Raw genomic sequence first — 16,770 nt, 5'->3', positions numbered from 1 at the left:
CTTTTTGTCTGTAGTCGTTGTTCACGAAGGTAACATACGATCAGTGAGAAAGCCGAGGGTGTAGTGAAACCACACCGTTTCCTAAGATTACATCCTATTGCTGAAAGTGACATTGGGGGGTTGACTGTTGACTGTGAGTTAACTCTTACCAAAGAGACAGACAGACATGAGAGCAATGCATTAGAGGGACAACTTTATTATTTTTAGTAGGCTGTGCTGTGGCCTGTCTCACCCCTCTTCCAATAGACTACCAGTGTGTATGTGTGTGTGTGTATGTCCAGACAAGTTTGTTTATTTGTCATATACACTGTATATACTGTAGACAGTAGACAGGAGTACAAGGTGCAATGAAATGCTTTATTGCAGGTTCACCCATAAATCAAACAACATTTTATTGGTCACATACACATGGTTTGCAGATGTTATTGTGAGTGTGGCCAAATGCTTGTACTTCTAGTTCCAACAGTGCAGTAATTCCTCAACAACAACCTAATACACACAAATCTAAGTAAAGGGGTGGAATAGCTGCAGGAAGTAGATGTGCTGAGGGTGCTGCTGCTACCCCTGATAAATAGTAATAAAAATGTATATATATATATTTTTAAATGGACAAAAAGGATCTTCAGCACCATCTGTCCCCGTCACTGTCCCAGACCCCGTCTCCATTGACAGCATTTGAATATGAATAAGAGGCCAGTTGTCAAATTGGCTTCTTTCCAGATTCTGTATTGCGTAATGTTTTATGCACTTTGACCTGCAGTGTGACTTAACAATCTAAGGATGCGTTTACACAGGCAGCCCAATTCTGATATTTTTTCCCTCTAATTGGTATTTTGACAAATCACATCAGATTGTTTCTTTTTCAGAGCTGATCTGATTGGTCAAAAAGACCAATTAATGAAAAATATCAGAATTGGGCTGCCTGTGTAAACACAGCCTATGAGACTTAATAGTCTTTTGCTCATTTAAGATAAATGGATAGGCCTTCATATGGAATCTATTTGACCAGGTTCACAATCTAATGTTCTATCTGTAGGCTATGCACACTACCCTACTAACATTGTTACTTTCTTATGATAAGCTCAAATCCACCAGCACTTCTCTTTCTCTCATCCGCCTTTCCTCCACTACTTCTCTTTTCTTCCACTATCCCCTCAACACCTTTCTCATTTCAACGCAAGCTGGCAAAGTGTCTCTATGGAAACAACCTTTACAGAGTTCCTAGACTGGCACCAGATGTTGTGTACTGACAGACCACATCTCCCTGACTGCAACACTCCACTCTGCTGTGTGTGTATGTTTGTGTGTAAGTGTGTGTGTACATATGTGTGTGTGATTAGATTTATGTTAACAGCTTCTCATGAGAAACGTCTCATCAACAGTGTAGTTTAGCTACAGTATGTAGAGGCAGGGACATGAACAACTAGTTAGGAGGTTGAGAGATTGGGGACCTATCTAGCTGGCTAGCTAAAGACAACTGTATACAATTACTAGGTGGCTAGTATTACAGAGAAACATTTTTGTTTTATTTATTCATCAAGAAGGAATCAATCGGCTACATTGCTTGACCACATTCATTTAAAATCAAATCACATTTTATTTGTCACATGCGCCAAATACAACAGGTACCAACAATGCAGTTTAAAGAAAAAATAAGAAGAAATACAAAAGATAATAACAAATAAAAGTATCGAGTAATTAAAGAGCGGCAGTAAAATAACAATAGCGAGACTATATGCAGGGGGGTACCGGTACAGAGTCAATGTGCAGGGGCACTGGTCAGTCGAAGCTGTTTAGAAACCTCTTGGACCTAGACTTGGCGCTCTGGTCCCGCTTGCCGTGCAGTAGCAGAGAGAACAGTCTATGACTGGGGTTGCTGGAGTCTTTGACAATTTTTAGGGTCTTCCTCTGTTACCGCCTGGTATAGAGGTCCTGGATGGCAGGAAGTTTTGCCCCAGTGATGTACTGGGCCGTACGCACTACCCTCTGTAGTGCCTTGCGGTCGGAGGCCGAGCAGTTGCAATACCAGGCAGTGAACCAGTCAACCAACCAGTCTCAATGGTGCAGCTGTAGAACCTTTTGAGGATCTGAGGACCTGTGTCAAATCTTTTCAGTCATCCTGAGGGGGAATAGGTTTTGTTGTGCCCTCTTCACAACTGTCTTGGTGTGCTTGGACCATGTTAGTTTGTTGGTGAAGTGGACACCAAGTAACTTGAAGCTCTCAACCTGCTCCACTACAGCCCCGCCGATGAGAATGGGGGCCTGCTCGGTCCTCCTTTTCCTGTAGTCCACAATCATCTCCTTTGCATTGATCACATTGAGGGTGAGGTTCTTGTCCTGGCACCACACGGCGATGTCTCTGACCTCGTCCCTATAGGCTTTCAAATCAAATCAAATGTATTTATATAGCCCTTCGTACATCAGCTGATATCTCAAAGTGCTGTACAGAAACCCAGCCTAAAACCCCCCCAAAAAAGTTATAGAAAAATTCAAGTTCAGAGGGCCTTCAAAGAGGGTGCCACCAGTTACCCATCCCTGTATTAGGTGGCTTAGAGTTTAAAGTTCAGAGAGCTTTCACACTTTTTGCAGGTGTAGAAGCACGGTGGCTCGGAAAAACCTAGAGAGGAACCAGGCTATGTGGGGTGGCCAGTCCTCTTCTGGCTGTGCCGGGTGGAGATTATAACAGAACATGGCCAAGATGTTCAAATGTTCATAAATGACCAGCATGGTAAAATAATAATAATCACAGGCAGAACAGTTGAAACTGGAGCAGCAGCACGGCCAGGTGGACTGGGGACAGCAAGGAGTCATCATGCCAGGTAGTCCTGAGGCATGGTCCTAGGGCTCAGGTCCTCCGAGAGAGAGAAAGAAAGAGAGAATTAGAGAGAGTATACTTAAATTCACACAGGACACCGGATAGGACAGGAGAAGTACTCCAGATATAACAAACTGACCCTAGCCCCCCAACACATAAACTACTGCAGCATAAATACTGGGGGCTGAGACAGGAGGGGTCAGGAGACACTGGAAGGATATAACCCCACCCACTTTGCCAAAGCACAGCCCCCACACCACTAGAGGGATATCTTCAACCACCAATTTACCATCCTGAGACAATGCCGCGTATAGCCCACAAAGATCTCCACAACCCAAGGGGGGCGCCAACCCAGACTGGAAGATCACATCAGTGACTCAACCCACTCAAGTGACGCACCCCTCCTAGGGACGGTATGAAAGAGCCCTAGTAAGCCAGTGACTCAGCCCCTGTAATAGGGTTAGAGGCAGAGAATCCCAGTGGAAAGAGGGGAACCGGCCAGGCAGAGACAGCAAGGGCGGTTCGTTGCTCCAGAGCCTTTCCGTTCACCTTCACACTCCTGGGCCAGACTACACTCAATCATATGACCCACTGAAGAGATGAGTCTTCAGTAAAGACTTAAAGGTTGAGACCGAGTTTGCATCTCTCACATGGGTAGGCAGACCATTCCATAAAAATGGAGCTCTGTAGGAGAAAGCCCTGCCTCCAGTTGTTTGCTTAGAAATTCTAGGGACAATTAGGAGGCCTGCTCTTGTGACCGTAGCATACATGTAGGTATGTACAGCAGGACCAAATCAGAGAGATAGGTAGGAGCAAGGCCATGTAATGCTTTGTAGGTTAGCAGTAAAACCTTGAAATCAGCCCTTGCCTTGACAGGAAGCCAGTGTAGGGAGACTAGCACTGGAGTAATATGATCATTTTTTTGGTTCTAGTTAGGATTCTAGCAGCCGTATTTAGCACTAACTGAAGTTTATTTAGTGCTTTATCCGGGTAGCCGGAAAGTAGAGCATTGCAGTAGTCTAACCTAGAAGTAACAAAAGCATGGATTCATTTTTCTGCATCATTTTTGGACAGAAAGTTTCTGATTTTTGCAATGTTACGTAGATGGAAAAAAGCTGTCCTTGAAACAGTCTTGATATGTTCTTCTCGTTGTTGTCGGTGATCAGGCCTACCACTGTTGTGTCATCGGCAAACTTAATGATGGTGTTGGAGTCATGCCTGGCCGTGCAGTCATGAGTGATCAGGGAGTACAGGAGGGGACTGAGCACACAGCCCTGAAGGGCCCTGTGGCGGAAGAGTTGGTACTTACCCTTACCACCTGGGGGTGGTGTGTTTAGTCCCAGGGTGTTTAGTCCCAGGGTCCTTAGCTTACTGATGAGCTTTGAGGGTACTATGGTGTTGAACTCTGAGCTGTAGTCAAAGAATATCATTCTCACATAGGTGTTCCTTTTGTCCAGGTGGGAAAGGGCAGTGTGGCGTGCAATAGAGATTGCATCATCTGTTGAGGCGGTATGCAAATTGGAGTGGGATGATGGTGTTGATGTGAGCCATGACCAGCCTTTCAAATCACTTCATGGCTACAGACGTGAGTGCTACAGGTCAGTAGTAATTTAGGCAGGTTACCTTAGTGTTCTTGGGCATAATGACTATTGTGGTCTGCTTAAAACATGTTGGTATTACAGACTCGGACAGGGAGAGGTTGAAAATGTTGGTCAGCGCATGCTTGCAGTACACATCCTGATAATCCGTCTGGCCCTGCGGCCTTGTGAATGTTTACCTGTTCAAAGGTCTTACTCGCTTCGGCTGCAGAGAGTATGATCACACAGTCTTCCGGAACAGCTGGTGCTCTCATGCATGTTTCAGTATTATTTGCCTCGAGGCGAGCATAGAAGTAGTTTAGCTCATCTGGTAAGCTCGTGTCACAGGGCAGCTCTCGGCTGTGACGCTTTGCCTGTCTTAGTGCCATCATCAGTCTGTGGTGGTATGTAGACAGCTACGAAAAATACATATGAAAACTCTCTAGGTAAATAGTGTGGTCTACAGCTTATTATGAGATACTCTACCTCAGGTGAGCAAAACCTCAAGACTTCCTTAGATATCGTGCCCCAGCTGTTATTTACAAAAATACATAACCCGACGCCAGTTGTCTTACCAGACACCTCTGTTCTATCCTGCCGATATAGCATATAACCAGCCAGCTGTATGTTGATAATGTCGTAGTTCAGCCACGACTCATTGAAGCATAAGATATTACAGTTTTGAATGTCCCGTTGGCAGTTTGATCTTCCACTAAATTCAACAATTTTATTTTCCAAAGACTGTACGTTTGCTAGCAGAATGGAAGGCAGTGGAGGTTTATTCAATCGTCTACAAATTCTCAGAAGGCAGTCCGCCCTCCGGCCCCTTTTTTTCCGCCTTCACTACACGCAAATGATGGGGATCTGGGCCTGTTCCAGAGAAAGCAGTATGTAATTCACGTCAGGCTCATCGGACTTGTTAAAAGAAAAAAAGGATTCTGCCAGTTCGTGGTGAGTAATCGCAGTTCTGATATCCATAAGTTATTTTCGGTCATAAGAGATGGTAGCAGCAACATTATGTACAAAATGAGTTCAAAAATAAGTTACAAACAACTCAAAGAAACAAACAAAAAACACAATTGGATAGGAACACGTAAAATGTCAGCCTTCTTTTCCGGCGCCATCTTAACAAGATTTATCAACATATCTCCTGTAAGTCCTGCCCATCACTGGCAGCTGAAATCACATCAAACAATGTGTGTGTCTGTCAACACTCTCCTCCTCCACTGACAATATGTCACGTTGGTTGTAAGGATCGGACCAAGGCGCAGCGTGAGTAGAGTTCCACATCATTTTAATAAATCAAAACTCACTGACCAAAACAACAAACAACCAAACTAAACGTGACGCTACTGATGTGCACTAAGGCATAGACAAGATACATACATAGACAAGATCCCACAACACAAATGAGGAAAATAGCTTCCTAAATATGATCCCCAATCAGAGACAATGATAAACAGTTGTCTCTGATTGGGAACCATATCAGGCCAACATAGACATACAAAACCCCCTAGATATACAAAAACTAGAGTACCCACCCTAGTCACACCCTGACCTAACCAAAATATATAGAAAAACAGATATATCTAAGGTCAGGGCGTGACACAATACTGTCTACATGTATCTAGTGTCCTGCCTAGCATATATTTGATCTGTGGTGCACCTTTGATGGAACCACTTACCAGGGAGAATAGGGAGGAGGGGGTACTCTCTTTCCCTGGTCCAGTCAGTGTGCCCCCTTCGCAAAATACCGCTAGGCTTAAAAATTAAGTTTAGTAATTCATTTAACATCTGAATTATTTGTATTTATTTTATCTGAGGGGTCACGTGTCTTTTGTGCCCCCTTGGCATGAGGGGTGGCAGGTCGCCTAGTGGTTAGAGTGTTGGACAAATAACCGAAAGGTTGCTGGATCTGAATCCCTGAGCTGACAAGGGAAAAATCTGTCAATCTGCCCCTGAACAAGGCAGTTAACCCACTGTTCCCCGGTAGGCTGTCATTGTAAATAAGAATTTGTTCTTAACTGACTTGCCTAGTTAAATTTAAAAATGACGCCTCTGCTTTTTAGGATCACATAAAATGCAAGCCAAGCCAACCCTTTTTCGCTTCTATAAAGCACAAATAATTGGCTTGCAAGACTCAATAGTTCATAATGAAAAGTATTTTTTTATTGTGGAAAATTGTTTCAGTGAGTACTGGTTTTCCATTTCCTGGTTCTCTATAGCACCATTTCTTCTAACAATGTAGATACACCTGAACTGCTTCTCTTCAGGCTATATCTTGTACATTCTTATCCATCTCAGTTTAAACAATACACGCCTATAAGTCATCAGGGTTTTCTCACAGCGACAAGAGGAACCAGTTTGTGAGACGGTCTCTAAGTCTAAAATGGAATCCTATTCACTAGTACACTACTTTTGACCATATATATGTATATAGAGAACAAGGTGCCATTTGGGAGGCAGAGAGTGGTTGGATATTTTTGTCAGCTATGTAACATTTACTCAACCGTTGCAGGTTATGAAAAGGTTTCATTATGAGGAAGTACTTGAAAACATAGAGTCAACCATTTTCTGTAAATGGTTGTCTAGTATGACCAAGATACAGTGGTTTATGTTTGGCTGTTGTTTGAGGAAGTAACTAGAAACAAAGAGTTGACTAGAGTGAATTACTTCCTGTAACTATATGATGTATGACCAAGATAATTTTCCAAAATAATGGGGAGTTGAAGGGGAGGATCAAAGTTCTCCTGCATCGGTATAATTACCTAATTCCTTGTTTCAGCACTTTTTTCTGTGCTGGATACAACGTAGACATGATGAATAAGCTATACAGACATGAAATATAACCTATACAGACATGAAATATAACCTATACAGACATGAAGTATAACCTATACAGACATGAAGTATAACCTATACAGACATGAAGTATAACCTATACAGACATGAAGTATAACCTATACAGACATGAAGTATAACCTATACAGACATGAAGTATAACCTATACAGACATGAAGTATAACCTAAAAAGAAAAAGGTCTTTGTGAGTAAAAGATCATCGATGTCTAAAATCAAATCGCGATTTACCTTTGGACTATGACTTTAGCTACAAGGACGTCAGTCCTAGTTGAGTGGTGGTGGATGGTCACAATAAGCCACATCAAGCCTTCCCTAGTTTTCTAGAAAGAAAATCACTGGCACTTCTCATTTCCATGCATCATTTTAATAATGAGGCAAGATTTTCATAATGCTAAAATAGTATGACTGTGGAATTATAATATTTCTATAGGCTACAACGCTTGAAAATATGTTATCATATTTATTCCGGCTATAGCAATTACAAGTATGTTTTGAATCCACTACTGACCATTGAGTGCTCTTTAAAAAAATAACAGTGTTGTGTTGTGCTTAGGCAAGCTACAATTTCGACAGGCTAGTCCTTGAATGAACACTACTTTTTTCCAATCTCTGTGTGTTAGTTCTGTGCCAGTTAGAGCAGTGGCCCAAAATAGACTGTGTTTTGCAGTGTGCTGTTGTTTCAAGGCCCCAGTATTGGGAATTTGAGATTCCTAGCAGAGCATGAAGTAATCAGAAGTCAATCCAAGGTTGTATACTAAGTAGTTTGATATGGGGGGTAGTGTAGTGTTTGTACAGTTAGGCTACACACTACTGTGATACACTTTCACACTCCATCCCCAGCTGGCAACACGAACCGGGTCATGGCTGTGTTCTGACAGAAAGCCTTGGTAATTCCTTAGATGATTGTCAGTCTGGGAAAGAGACAGTTCAGAAGCCAGTCCGGGATAGAGAGAGGAGGCCAGAAGCCTCTCAGCCGGCATTTGTTTGTTTCTGTTAGTTAGTTAACCTCTTTAGTTGGGCATGCCATTTTGTAGTTAGTTTTTTGTGCATATTTATTTTGTTCCCATGAACATATGAATAATTTGCTTGCCCGGGCCAACCAAGAGGTCAAGATGGAGCTGGCCCTGAACTCGGTAAGTTCGCTGTCTCCTGGGCACACATGTAAATACAACATACGCTGATTTCTTACATTTATGCACACATCAAATCAGGTTGCAGACCATGTAGCTGGGCCTAAGACCCCTAGACATAATGAGTCAGGTTCCATGTAGCTGGGCCTAAGACCCCTAGACATAATGAGTCAGGTTAAGGACCATGTAGCTGGGCCTAAGACCCCTAGACATAATGAGTCAGGTTCCATGTAGCTGGGCCGAAGACCCCTAGACATAATGAGTCAGGTTACAGACCATGTAGCTGGGCCGAAGACCCCTAGACATAATGAGTCAGGTTACAGACCATGTAGCTGGACCTAAGACCCCTAGACATAATGAGTCAGGATCCATGTAGCTGGGCCTAAGACCCCTAGACATAATGAGTCAGGTTCCATGTAGCTGGGCCTAAGACCCCTAGACATAATGAGTCAGGTTACAGACCATGTAGCTGGACCGAAGACCCCTAGACATAATGAGTCAGGTTCCATGTAGCTGGACCGAAGACCCCTAGACATAATGAGTCAGGTTACAGACCATGTAGCTGGACCTAAGACCCCTAGACATAATGAGTCAGGTTCCATGTAGCTGGGCCGAAGACCCCTAGACATAATGAGTCAGGTTACAGACCATGTTGCTGGACCGAAGACCCCTAGACATAATGAGTCAGGTTACAGACCATGTAGCTGGGCCGAAGACCCCTAGACATAATGAGTCAGGTTACAGACCATGTAGCTGGGCCTAAGACCCCTAGACATAATGAGTCAGGTTACAGACCATGTAGCTGGGCCTAAGACCCTAGACATAATGAGGCAGGTTACAGACCATGTAGCTGGGCCTAAGACCCCTAGACATAATGAGTCAGGTTCCATGTAGCTGGGCCGAAGACCCCTAGACATAATGAGTCAGGTTACAGACCATGTAGCTGGCCTAAGACATCAGAAGGCTAGTTATTGAGTTTATAATATAAGTTTGACTCCCTGTTGCTGGCTAGCATCAGAATCTCATGTGCTACGGACTGCTGTTGTGTCCTTGAGCAAGGCTCTTTACAACTAACCTGATCCAGGGGCATCATTCTATGGTTGACCCTCTGCTTCAACCTCCAACCTCTGTGTGGGTATATATTTTCGGCGGGGTTGAAATTAAAAAGAAACGTGCTTTGGACATTTCTGTCATTGAAAAATAAAGTCCTTTTTCTTTTTAGCAAGATAGTCAAAGGATATCTCTGTTGTCATAGTGACTTGACCCACTGATGCCTTATTGTTTAGAGAAGAAGAATCCACATTGCATGATTACAACAGAACCACAAATTCTATAAAACTAGAACAGGGTTCTAAAAGAACAACACTGTAGAACAGAATGCGGCCATGACTATGACCCATATCGATTGTAAATGGTTAGATACACAGAAAACAAAAGAACCATGCTGTGTATGGCTGATGAAGACTTATTGGCTGAAACGTGTCAATGTGACTGCTGATTTGAAAACAAATCAAAGTGAAAGTTTAATTGCGAGTGCTGACTGTCTTCTTCATAACATACACGTTTCCTGTTCATAATTAGCCCAGATCCCTTCAAGCCCATTCAAGTTGAATTGTGTGGTAATTATGAGGTAAATGTTGTTACTGGGCCACAAATTGTATTTTTCATCAGACATAACCGCATTACAACACACTGGAGTTGTGCAGTTTTGATCCAATTTAAAAAGCCAACAGACACTAAGATCTCATAAACCCTGGACTAACCATGTTTCAAATGGAAACTAATGGAATTACCTTTTATGTGAAAGACGTTGGTGGGACAAACACAAAGAACCTGGAAGCTAGAATTTGAATAATCAGTCATATACTGCAGTTTTGGTACCATCCCCTGTGTTGTACTCAGGGACAGACTGGCTATAGGGCAGTTCAGTCAGATGCCAGAATGGCTGGTCAATTTTTAACCCAGTGGGCATGGCTTATTTGAGTTTTTTGAGCAGAATGATCGTTATTTGGCTAATAATGGGGGCCTCATGGAAATAAGTGGACTAGTGTGGGGGCCTCATGGAAATAAATGGACTAGTGTGGGGGCCTCATGGAAATAAGTGGACCAGTGTGGGGGCCTCATGGAAATAAATGGACTAGTGTGGGGGCCTCATGGAAATAAGTGGACCAGTGTGGGGGCCTCATGGAAATAAATGGACCAGTGTGGGGGCCTCATGGAAATAAATGGACCAGTGTGGGGGCCTCATGGAAATAAATGGACTAGTTTGGGGGCCTCATGGAAATAAGTGGACCAGTATGGGGGCCTCATGGAAATAAGTGGACCAGTGTGGGGGCCTCATGGAAATAAATGGACTAGTTTGGGGGCCTCATGGAAATAAGTGGACCAGTGTGGGGGCCTCATGGAAATAAGTGGACTAGTGTGGGGGCCTCATGGAAATAAGTGGACTAGTGTGGGGGCCTCATGGAAATAAGTGGACTAGTGTGGGGGCCTCATGGAAATAAGTGGACTAGTGTGGGGGCCTCATGGAAATAAGTGGACTAGTGTGGGGGCCTCATGGAAATAAGTGGACTAGTGTGGGGGCCTCATGGAAATAAGTGGACTAGTGTGGGGGCCTCATGGAAATAAGTGGACTAGTGTGGGGGCCTCATGGAAATAAGTGGACTAGTGTGGGGGCCTCATGGAAATAAGTGGACTAGTGTGGGGGCCTCATAGAAATAAGTGGACTAGTGTGGGGGCCTCATGGAAATAAGTGGACTAGTGTGGGGGCCTCATGGAAATAAGTGGACTAGTGTGGGGGCCTCATGGAAATAAGTGGACTAGTGTGGGGGCCTCATGGAAATAAGTGGACTAGTGTGGGGGCGTCATGGAAATAAGTGGACTAGTGTGGGGGCCTCATGGAAATAAGTGGACTAGTGTGGGGGCCTCATGGAAATAAGTGGACTAGTGTGGGGGCCTCATGGAAATAAGTGGACTAGTGTGGGGGCCTCATGGAAATAAGTGGACTAGTGTGGGGGCCTCATGGAAATAAGTGGACTAGTGTGGGGGCCTCATGGAAATAAGTGGACTAGTGTGGGGGCCTCATGGAAATAAGTGGACTAGTGTGGGGGCCTCATGGAAATAAGTGGACTAGTGTGGGGGCCTCATGGAAATAAGTGGACTAGTGTGGGGGCCTCATGGAAATAAGTGGACTAGTGTGGGGGCCTCATGGAAATAAGTGGACTAGTGTGGGGGCCTCATGGAAATAAGTGGACTAGTGTGGGGGCCTCATGGAAATAAGTGGACTAGTGTGGGGGCCTCATGGAAATAAGTGGACTAGTGTGGGGGCCTCATGGAAATAAGTGGACTAGTGTGGGGGCCTCATGGAAATAAGTGGACTAGTGTGGGGGCCTCATGGAAATAAGTGGACTAGTGTGGGGGCCTCATGGAAATAAGTGGACCAGTGTGGGGGCCTCATGGAAATAAATGGACTAGTGTGGGGGCCTCATGGAAATAAGTGGACTAGTGTGGGGGCCTCATGGAAATAAGTGGACCAGTGTGGGGGCCTCATGGAAATAAGTGGACTAGTGTGGGGGCCTCATGGAAATAAGTGGACTAGTGTGGGGGCCTCATGGAAATAAGTGGACTAGTGTGGGGGCCTCATGGAAATAAGTGGACTAGTGTGGGGGCCTCATGGAAATAAGTGGACTAGTGTGGGGGCCTCATGGAAATAAGTGGACTAGTGTGGGGGCCTCATGGAAATAAGTGGACTAGTGTGGGGGCCTCATGGAAATAAGTGGACTAGTGTGGGGGCCTCATGGAAATAAGTGGACTAGTGTGGGGGCCTCATGGAAATAAGTGGACTAGTGTGGGGGCCTCATGGAAATAAGTGGACTAGTGTGGGGGCCTCATGGAAATAAGTGGACCAGTGTGGGGGCCTCATGGAAATAAATGGACTAGTGTGGGGGCCTCATGGAAATAAGTGGACTAGTGTGGGGGCCTCATGGAAATAAGTGGACCAGTGTGGGGGCCTCATGGAAATAAGTGGACTAGTGTGGGGGCCTCATGGAAATAAGTGGACTAGTGTGGGGGCCTCATGGAAATAAGTGGACTAGTGTGGGGGCCTCATGGAAATAAGTGGACTAGTGTGGGGGCCTCATGGAAATAAGTGGACTAGTGTGGGGGCCTCATGGAAATAAGTGGACTAGTGTGGGGGCCTCATGGAAATAAGTGGACTAGTGTGGGGGCCTCATGGAAATAAGTGGACTAGTGTGGGGGCCTCATGGAAATAAGTGGACTAGTGTGGGGGCCTCATGGAAATAAGTGGACTAGTGTGGGGGCCTCATGGAAATAAGTGGACTAGTGTGGGGGCCTCATGGAAATAAGTGGACTAGTGTGGGGGCCTCATGGAAATAAGTGGACTAGTGTGGGGGCCTCATGGAAATAAGTGGACCAGTGTGGGGGCCTCATGGAAATAAGTGGACTAGTGTGGGGGCCTCATGGAAATAAGTGGACTAGTGTGGGGGCCTCATGGAAATAAGTGGACTAGTGTGGGGGCCTCATGGAAATAAGTGGACTAGTGTGGGGGCCTCATGGAAATAAGTGGACCAGTGTGGGGGCCTCATGGAAATAAGTGGACTAGTGTGGGGGCCTCATGGAAATAAGTGGACTAGTGTGGGGGCCTCATGGAAATAAGTGGACTAGTGTGGGGGCCTCATGGAAATAAGTGGACCAGTGTGGGGGCCTCATGGAAATAAGTGGACCAGTGTGGGGGCCTCATGGAAATAAGTGGACTAGTGTGGGGGCCTCATGGAAATAAGTGGACTAGTGTGGGGGCCTCATGGAAATAAGTGGACCAGTGTGGGGGCCTCATGGAAATAAGTGGACCAGTGTGGGGGCCTCATGGAAATAAGTGGACCAGTGTGGGGGCCTCATGGAAATAAGTGGACCAGCGTTTTTATTTATTTGTTTTTATTTCCCCTTTATTTAACCAGGTAAGCTAGTTGAGAACAAGTTCTCATTTACAACTGCGACCTGGCCAAGATAAAGCAAAGCAGTGTTAACAGACAACAACACAGAGTTACACATGGAGTAAACATGTTGGCCGACGTTGGAGTAGCCAGGAGGAAGGCATGGCCAGCCGTTGTGGGGGCCTCAAGGAAATAAATGGACCAGTGTGAGGGCCTCAAATGTCACGTCTGCTCCTGCTACCCCTCGGGCATACGATGTCGCCAGAGTACTAACCACCGGTTGGAAATGAGCCAGTGTGTTGGAAATGAGCCAGTGTGTTGGAAATGACAGGATTGATTTCTGGTCCAGGACCCAGTCCGTCCCTGGTTGGACTGTTTGATGACACTTGTGCTGGGGCCCTAAGTGTGTACAGTATTCATGCCTCTAGCATCATGCAAAGCATAACATCTATTGTTACAGGATTCTATTCAACTGATAATAGCACTCCACAATAATGAGGTCATTCCATTATTCCTCGAGCACCATTATGTTCACTGACCCAAAGAGCCTGCATGGCAACGACCATACAGTAGGAGTTAGCTACACGGCACAAACAGATCTGGGACCAGGCTACATCTGAAAGGCTGAAATATGTGTTGAGAGGATGACTTATCATACCATTATTATAGCACCGTAATATTCACAATATGTTTTCAGATAGAAAGGCTTTTAGGATGACTTATCGTGCCATTGGTATAGAACTGTAATATTCACACTAAATCCAGGTGTTAAATAAACGATAAAGAAGATGAAAGGAACAAGAGTGTTGAATGCCTGTGTTGTTCCCATAAGGAAACTGTAAATGGCTTATTTTCACTTCCTCACGCTTCATCTGATAGGCCTTCCCTTCCATAAACTGTACAACCATTGATTGACTTCATGGTTAATCACGGGAAACAAACTAAATCCCTGGACCAGAACTAGACTACGAGTGACACTGCACACCAGGAACTCTCATGCCCAAGGGCCATAGATAACCCTGTAAGTGAGAGGCCATGTATTTTCATCAACTTTATTTCCCTGTTTTACAGCTCTGAAGGCTGTGTGTGTGTGTGTGTGTGTGTGTGTGTGTGTGTGTGTGTGTGTGTGTGTGTGTGTGTGTGTGTGTGTGTGTGTGTGTGTGTGTGTGTGTGTGTGTGTGTGTGTGTGTGTGTGTGTGTGTGTGTACTTACGTAAACATTTCTGCATAGAGATTGGGAAAAGAAAGTGATGTAAGTTTCAAATAAGAGACGATAGATTGACGTGAGTGAGAAAGATTGACTGAGATTGTAACTGTTTGAAAGAACTGAGGTGTGGCATGGGTTTTAAAGGTGATAGCAACAAATGCTAATCTACTAACTCCATATTCTATTAACCCTTTATACCAGATACATCTACTTTGCAGGTTACACAATTATATTGCTCACAGTCCAGCAAACTTCAATAAGCTTTTCATTGCCTGTGTGTGGACTTCTTTACTTCCCTTCACTGGTTGAAGGGAAATGATGGAACCTCCCTCTAGCCCATGGCCCCAGTAATCAGTTGCTTTTAGATTTGTGAGAAGTAGGGCATGCTTCAGAAAAAAGAGATATTATTGAGAAACACCCATGGACATTTTCAGTAGTTTGTGGTGTTATTCACCTGCTTTTGTAAAAAAAAATCTGGAATTTCTCTCTCTAACTGCAAACTATCTTTGGATAGTAATATTGTCCTGCCATCTTGTGGTTGCAAGTAGAACTGCGAGTCAGGAAACTGCTAAAAAAATGTTAAAAAAATGGCCTGTCTGTCTAAATACAGCCTATTGTAGTAGAATTAGTGCCTCCCACAATGCAGATGATGGCTGCCGATGAGGAGCAACTGCAGAAAAGTCGACTTCAGTCGAAACTTCATGAACTTGATCACATGGTTGTTGTAAAGTTCATGCAGTTGACATGTAGGCGCAAATTGGACATTTTGTATTCCCATAATGCAACACACTTTGAAAGGCGGTGACCAATGATGATTATCTGCTTGAATGCACGGGCAAATTGAATCGATGACAGACATTACCATAGAATATACACAGTCAAACATACAGTAGCCAAGTGCGCAGACACACACACATACCGTTTGTTCAGGCAGTACGCATTTCCCTGTTGTTTTATAAATCTGGCACGCCATTAAATCTTGTTAAGGAGGCCTACATACAAACAATTATTGGGAACTGATTGTAAGTTAATTAAAAGTACTTCATTGTTCAACCAGAGATTCTTTAAGGTTTAGCCCATCTGTTTCTGTGACAAACTAATATCTCAGACTCATAGTATACTTCCTGGTTCAATCAGCTGTTTCCCCCCGTTTGGTCAAAGGGTGCCCTTGGCCAGAGGTGCACACTGTTATTGATTGATTTGATCTCATTTTAGAAGTCCACTTTGCTTACGTTTATTATTGTGTATGTATTGATTTATATACATGTTAAAATATGTTTATGATGACGTGTTTATCATTGAGACACTTACCTGTGGTTGAAGGAAATGTAGCCTACCCCTGTTATTGAACTAGATGGTAGGTTTGAAGCAAATTTACACGCACGCACGCACACACACACACGCACACCGTGTAAGGGTACTCTAGTTATTCTATGTAACTATGCAATTTTCTGTCAAACAGACAAAATGTCCACATGAATGAGCTCCATATATAAACTATACAGTCCTTTCTGTGCTCAACAAAAATGACTAGCCACCCCCAACAGACCACATCCTTTTGAAGGGGACATTTGTTGTTCACTGTATGAAGAAGAAATGTTGCTCCATATATAAACTCCCAGTAATGCATTGAGTATTTACCAACGCTTCACTGTGTCTTCTTCACTGTTCCTTCTTATGGTTTTATTTGATCAAATACAACCATAATTACTCTAGTGCTTTAGGCGATGGAGAGGCCAACAATCTCTAGAATGCAATGAAATAGATGTAAAATAGTTGCAATAAATTAAAGACAATTCCGTATAAAGAGTGAATCTTATGAGCATTTAGAGAACACAGAGCAGGGAACATTCCTATGAGTCACTTTTTGTAAGCTACAATTGTATCTAGGACAAGTAAGTATTTTAAACAATGTAATTCTGACAGTTGAAACGATTGTCTTTTGTGTGATATAAAATTAACTTTATAACAAGATAGAAAATTAGGTAGTCTGGCCCTGGTAACACTTTAGTCGAGAAAGCCAACAAATAATGCATTGATGCTCGTTATAAGCATGCATGATCCTTTATAATTACATTGTAAGGGGACAGAATTCGATACATGCTTATGGCAAGTTTTATAATGCATTATAACCACATCATACTTGTCACACCATTTGGCTATATTACTAGGCGGTGAACGGATGAACTGTACGAGTTGCCGTAGCCATATATACAGTCATTGGCCGTAGC

The sequence above is a fragment of the Oncorhynchus clarkii genome, chromosome 23 (genome assembly GCF_045791955.1).
Source record: "Oncorhynchus clarkii lewisi isolate Uvic-CL-2024 chromosome 23, UVic_Ocla_1.0, whole genome shotgun sequence".
Taxonomy (NCBI): Eukaryota; Metazoa; Chordata; class Actinopteri; order Salmoniformes; family Salmonidae; genus Oncorhynchus; species Oncorhynchus clarkii.
This window is presented reverse-complemented; position numbering follows the sequence as displayed.